The following is a 7,500-nucleotide window of genomic DNA, read 5'->3' on the forward strand; positions in this document are numbered from 1 at the left end:
TAGCAATAAAAGTATACAGTGTAAAATAAATTTTTAAAAAATTTAAATTACACAAAATATATATAATACATTGTAAAAGTAAACTTTTAAACACTCGATTAAAAGTGATTATTATTATTATTATTTTTTTTTTAAAGTATACATTGTAAACTAACAAGAAGGTTATTTATTCAAACGTACAATGTATACTTTAAAAACAAATTTAGCAATAAAAGTATACATTGTAAAATAAATTTTTAAAAAATTTAAATTACACAAAATATATATAATACATTGTAAAAGTAAACTTTTAAACACTCGATTAAAAGTGATTATTATTATTATTTTTTTAAAAGTATACATTGTAAACTAACAAGAAAGTTATTTATTCAAACGTACAATGTATACTTTAAAAACAAATTTAGCAATAAAAGTATACAGTGTAAAATAAATTTTTAAAAAATTTAAATTACACAAAATATATATAATACATTGTAAAAGTAAACTTTTAAACACTCGATTAAAAGTGATTATTATTATTATTTTTTTAAAAGTATACATTGTAAACTAACAAGAAAGTTATTTATTCAAACGTACAATGTATACTTTAAAAACAAATTTAGCAATAAAAGTATACATTGTAAAATAAATTTTTAAAAAATTTAAATTACACAAAATATATATAATACATTGTAAAAGTAAACTTTTAAACACTCGATTAAAAGTGATTATTATTATTATTTTTTTAAAAGTATACATTGTAAACTAACAAGAAAGTTATTTATTCAAACGTACAATGTATACTTTAAAAACAAATTTAGCAATAAAAGTATACAGTGTAAAATAAATTTTTAAAAAATTTAAATTACACAAAATATATATAATACATTGTAAAAGTAAACTTTTAAACACTCGATTAAAAGTGATTATTATTATTATTTTTTTTTTTTTAAAGTATACATTGTAAACTAACAAGAAGGTTATTTATTCAAACGTACAATGTATACTTTAAAAACAAATTTAGCAATAAAAGTATACATTGTAAAATAAATTTTTAAAAAATTTAAATTACACAAAATATATATAATACATTGTAAAAGTAAACTTTTAAACACTCGATTAAAAGTGATTATTATTATTATTTTTTTAAAAGTATACATTGTAAACTAACAAGAAAGTTATTTATTCAAACGTACAATGTATACTTTAAAAACAAATTTAGCAATAAAAGTATACAGTGTAAAATAAATTTTTAAAAAATTTAAATTACACAAAATATATATAATACATTGTAAAAGTAAACTTTTAAACACTCGATTAAAAGTGATTATTATTATTATTTTTTTAAAAGTATACATTGTAAACTAACAAGAAAGTTATTTATTCAAACGTACAATGTATACTTTAAAAACAAATTTAGCAATAAAAGTATACATTGTAAAATAAATTTTTAAAAAATTTAAATTACACAAAATATATATAATACATTGTAAAAGTAAACTTTTAAACACTCGATTAAAAGTGATTATTATTATTATTTTTTTAAAAGTATACATTGTAAACTAACAAGAAAGTTATTTATTCAAACGTACAATGTATACTTTAAAAACAAATTTAGCAATAAAAGTATACAGTGTAAAATAAATTTTTAAAAAATTTAAATTACACAAAATATATATAATACATTGTAAAAGTAAACTTTTAAACACTCGATTAAAAGTGATTATTATTATTATTTTTTTAAAAGTATACATTGTAAACTAACAAGAAAGTTATTTATTCAAACGTACAATGTATACTTTAAAAACAAATTTAGCAATAAAAGTATACATTGTAAAATAAATTTTTAAAAAATTTAAATTACACAAAATATATATAATACATTGTAAAAGTAAACTTTTAAACACTCGATTAAAAGTGATTATTATTATTATTTTTTTAAAAGTATACATTGTAAACTAACAAGAAAGTTATTTATTCAAACGTACAATGTATACTTTAAAAACAAATTTAGCAATAAAAGTATACAGTGTAAAATAAATTTTTAAAAAATTTAAATTACACAAAATATATATAATACATTGTAAAAGTAAACTTTTAAACACTCGATTAAAAGTGATTATTATTATTATTTTTTTTTTTTTTAAAGTATACATTGTAAACTAACAAGAAGGTTATTTATTCAAACGTACAATGTATACTTTAAAAACAAATTTAGCAATAAAAGTATACATTGTAAAATAAATTTTTAAAAAATTTAAATTACACAAAATATATATAATACATTGTAAAAGTAAACTTTTAAACACTCGATTAAAAGTGATTATTATTATTATTTTTTTAAAAGTATACATTGTAAACTAACAAGAAAGTTATTTATTCAAACGTACAATGTATACTTTAAAAACAAATTTAGCAATAAAAGTATACAGTGTAAAATAAATTTTTAAAAAATTTAAATTACACAAAATATATATAATACATTGTAAAAGTAAACTTTTAAACACTCGATTAAAAGTGATTATTATTATTATTTTTTTAAAAGTATACATTGTAAACTAACAAGAAAGTTATTTATTCAAACGTACAATGTATACTTTAAAAACAAATTTAGCAATAAAAGTATACATTGTAAAATAAATTTTTAAAAAATTTAAATTACACAAAATATATATAATACATTGTAAAAGTAAACTTTTAAACACTCGATTAAAAGTGATTATTATTATTATTTTTTTAAAAGTATACATTGTAAACTAACAAGAAAGTTATTTATTCAAACGTACAATGTATACTTTAAAAACAAATTTAGCAATAAAAGTATACAGTGTAAAATAAATTTTTAAAAAATTTAAATTACACAAAATATATATAATACATTGTAAAAGTAAACTTTTAAACACTCGATTAAAAGTGATTATTATTATTTTTTTTTTTTTTTTAAAGTATACATTGTAAACTAACAAGAAGGTTATTTATTCAAACGTACAATGTATACTTTAAAAACAAATTTAGCAATAAAAGTATACATTGTAAAATAAATTTTTAAAAAATTTAAATTACACAAAATATATATAATACATTGTAAAAGTAAACTTTTAAACACTCGATTAAAAGTGATTATTATTATTATTTTTTTAAAAGTATACATTGTAAACTAACAAGAAAGTTATTTATTCAAACGTACAATGTATACTTTAAAAACAAATTTAGCAATAAAAGTATACAGTGTAAAATAAATTTTTAAAAAATTTAAATTACACAAAATATATATAATACATTGTAAAAGTAAACTTTTAAACACTCGATTAAAAGTGATTATTATTATTATTTTTTTAAAAGTATACATTGTAAACTAACAAGAAAATTATTTATTTAAACGTACAATGTATACCATTTGAATGTATACTTTTAGACAAATTTAGCTATAAAAGTATACATTGTAAAGTAGATAAAAAAAAAAAAAAAAACTAAAAAATATATAATAAAAGTGTACATTGTAAAAGTGAACTTGTAAATACAAAAGTATGCATTGTAAATTAACTTTAAAAAAAAATTTTTAAACGTACAATGTATACTTTAAAAACAAATTTAGCAATAAAAGTATACAGTGTAAAATAAATTTTTAAAAAATTTAAATTACACAAAATATATATAATACATTGTAAAAGTAAACTTTTAAACACTCGATTAAAAGTGATTATTATTATTATTTTTTTTTTTTTAAAGTATACATTGTAAACTAACAAGAAGGTTATTTATTCAAACGTACAATGTATACTTTAAAAACAAATTTAGCAATAAAAGTATACATTGTAAAATAAATTTTTAAAAAATTTAAATTACACAAAATATATATAATACATTGTAAAAGTAAACTTTTAAACACTCGATTAAAAGTGATTATTATTATTATTTTTTTAAAAGTATACATTGTAAACTAACAAGAAAGTTATTTATTCAAACGTACAATGTATACTTTAAAAACAAATTTAGCAATAAAAGTATACAGTGTAAAATAAATTTTTAAAAAATTTAAATTACACAAAATATATATAATACATTGTAAAAGTAAACTTTTAAACACTCGATTAAAAGTGATTATTATTATTATTTTTTTAAAAGTATACATTGTAAACTAACAAGAAAGTTATTTATTCAAACGTACAATGTATACTTTAAAAACAAATTTAGCAATAAAAGTATACATTGTAAAATAAATTTTTAAAAAATTTAAATTACACAAAATATATATAATACATTGTAAAAGTAAACTTTTAAACACTCGATTAAAAGTGATTATTATTATTATTTTTTTAAAAGTATACATTGTAAACTAACAAGAAAGTTATTTATTCAAACGTACAATGTATACTTTAAAAACAAATTTAGCAATAAAAGTATACAGTGTAAAATAAATTTTTAAAAAATTTAAATTACACAAAATATATATAATACATTGTAAAAGTAAACTTTTAAACACTCGATTAAAAGTGATTATTATTATTTTTTTTTTTTTTTTTAAAGTATACATTGTAAACTAACAAGAAGGTTATTTATTCAAACGTACAATGTATACTTTAAAAACAAATTTAGCAATAAAAGTATACATTGTAAAATAAATTTTTAAAAAATTTAAATTACACAAAATATATATAATACATTGTAAAAGTAAACTTTTAAACACTCGATTAAAAGTGATTATTATTATTATTTTTTTAAAAGTATACATTGTAAACTAACAAGAAAGTTATTTATTCAAACGTACAATGTATACTTTAAAAACAAATTTAGCAATAAAAGTATACAGTGTAAAATAAATTTTTAAAAAATTTAAATTACACAAAATATATATAATACATTGTAAAAGTAAACTTTTAAACACTCGATTAAAAGTGATTATTATTATTATTTTTTTAAAAGTATACATTGTAAACTAACAAGAAAATTATTTATTTAAACGTACAATGTATACCATTTGAATGTATACTTTTAGACAAATTTAGCAATAAAAGTATACATTGTAAAGTAGATAAAAAAAAAAAAAAAAACTAAAAAATATATAATAAAAGTGTACATTGTAAAAGTGAACTTGTAAATACAAAAGTATGCATTGTAAATTAACTTTAAAAAAAAATTTTTAAACGTACAATGTATACATTAGAATTTCAGACAGACAGACAAAATTATCAATAGAAGTATAAAATGTAGATTTTTAAAAATTAAGAATTTAAAAGAAAATAAAGCCTAAATAACACACACATCCAAATTAATAATTATTAAAAGTATACATTGTAAACTAACAGATATATTCGTTTTTTAAAACTACAATGTATACATTAGAATGTATACTTTTAGAATTTTATTTCTTTTTTAAAAAAATTTATATAATTTTGATGAGATTACATATATATTTTAATATGTTCTTTTCAAGTATTTGTATATACAAACGTGTGTAAAAGATTATATGTACGATATATATTTTCAAAAAATATATATACATGGTAAACTAGTTTAGATAGTTATATGTTTAAGAATGGTGCATTCTACCTGCTTATGTGTTGTTGTTGCTTACAGCAAGCAGGTAGAAATTCTATTACCTACTACTTTTAATTTTTATTATTGCTAGTATAATTTGTGTTACAGCTATAGCCGTTGTGTGTTTGTTCTTTGCAACATTCACATAGAAAATATATAGCGGCAAACTGGTTACCTATAATATAAAAAATAGTTTGGCGACAAATTTTCTTCTTTATATATATTACATATAATATTTTAAAGTTAGAAAGATTTTGTTAATAAAACTAATTTTTATTTTTAAAGTAAGAAAATTTTATTTTTCGCAATAATGCTAAATTTGGAAAAAGGAAACAAAAAGTTGAATAGTCTTGTATTTTGTGGGGAATATTTTTTTCCTCATAAAAAAATTTATCATTATTTGTAATCGAAAACAAACTTTTATTATAAATGTTTTATTTTTTATTAGCAAAATTTAAAACTATAATAAAAGAAAAATCTTCAAGATTGTTTTTATATGTTCTCTAAAGGAGGATTTAAAAACTCTCTGGTTGATCCTGCCAGTAGTCATATGCTTGTCTCAAAGCTTAAGCCATGCAAGTGTCAGTACATACTAAATTAAAGTGAAACCGCAAAGGGCTCAGTAAACCAGTTTTAATTTACTAGAGTTTTCACGTTTCGTACGTGGATAACTGTGGTAATTCTAGAGCTAATACATGCAACTAAGTCCGGACCAGAAATGGAAAGGACGCTTTTATTAGATCAAAACCATTCGCCCGGCTTGTCTGGGCGTTGTTTTGGTGAATCTAGATAACACTTGTGATCGTACAGTCACCGTACTGACGACATCTCTTTCAAACGCCTGACTTATCAGCTGTCGATGGTAGACTCTGTGTCTACCATGGCCCTCACGGGTAACGGGGAATCAGGGTTCGATTCCGGAGAGGGAGCCTGAGAAACGGCTACCACATCCAAGGAAGGCAGCAGGCACGCAAATTACCCACTCCCGGCACGGGGAGGTAGTGACAAAAAATAACGATACGGGACTCTATTGAGGCCCCGTAATCGGAATGAGTACACTTTAAATCCTTTAACAAGGATCCATTGGAGGGCAAGTCTGGTGCCAGCAGCCGCGGTAATTCCAGCTCCAATAGCGTATATTAAAGTTGTTGCGGTTAAAAAGCTCGTAGTTGGTTCTGCGTGCCGCGCTGTCGGTTCGCCGCCTGTCGGTGTAACTGGCATGTTCGCGGCATGTCCTGTCGGTGGTGAACAGGGTCCACGATGCTGCATTAGGCTTTTAAAGGCCGATGTTAGCGTCGTGTGTACTTTTGTTGGCCGATCTCTCCTACTTCGGTGCTCTTAAACGAGTGTCGAGGTAGGCCGACACGTTCACTTTGAACAAATTAGAGTGCTTAAAGCAGGCTGAAATATCTGCCTGAATAGTGGTGCATGGAATGATAAAACAGGACCTCGGTTCTATTTTGTTGGTTTTAGGAATATGAGGTAATGATCAATGTGGACTGGCGGGGGCATTCGTATTGCGACGTTAGAGGTGAAATTCTTGGATCGTCGCAAGACGCACTAGAGCGAAAGCATTTGCCAAGTATGTCTTAATTGATCAAGAACGAAAGTTAGAGGTTCGAAGGCGATTAGATACCGCCCTAGTTCTAACCATAAACGATGCCAGCCAGCGATCCGCCGATGTTCCTTTAATGACTCGGCGGGGAGCTTCTACCCGGGAAACCAAAGCTTTTGGGTTCCGGGGGAAGTATGGTTGCAAAGCTGAAACTTAAAGGAATTGACGGAAGGGCACCACCAGGAGTGGAGCCTGCGGCTTAATTTGACTCAACACGGGAAACCTCACCAGGCCAGGACATTGGAAGGATTGACAGATTGATAGCTCTTTCTTGATTCAGTGGGTAGTGGTGCATGGCCGTTCTTAGTTGGTGGATCGATTTGTCTGGTTAATTCCGATAACGAACGAGACTCTAGCCTATTAACTAG

At 22.8% G+C, this 7,500-nt stretch overlaps 1 non-coding gene across 1 annotated transcript in view; it reads left to right on the forward strand.

The window, feature by feature from the left end:
• The first annotated feature begins 6,040 nt into the window (after nt 1-6,040).
• Nucleotides 6,041-7,500, forward strand: part of LOC141459978 (small subunit ribosomal RNA) — a 1,927-nt gene continuing 467 nt past the window's right edge. The window contains exon 1 of the ribosomal RNA XR_012461674.1: nt 6,041-7,500. This exon is cut by the window's right edge and continues 467 nt beyond it. This is a non-coding gene — a ribosomal RNA (small subunit ribosomal RNA).

Source organism: Rhodnius prolixus, unplaced genomic scaffold, assembly GCF_049639745.1.
Source record: "Rhodnius prolixus isolate KJV_2025 unplaced genomic scaffold, Rpr scaffold_35, whole genome shotgun sequence".
Taxonomy (NCBI): domain Eukaryota; kingdom Metazoa; phylum Arthropoda; class Insecta; order Hemiptera; family Reduviidae; genus Rhodnius; species Rhodnius prolixus.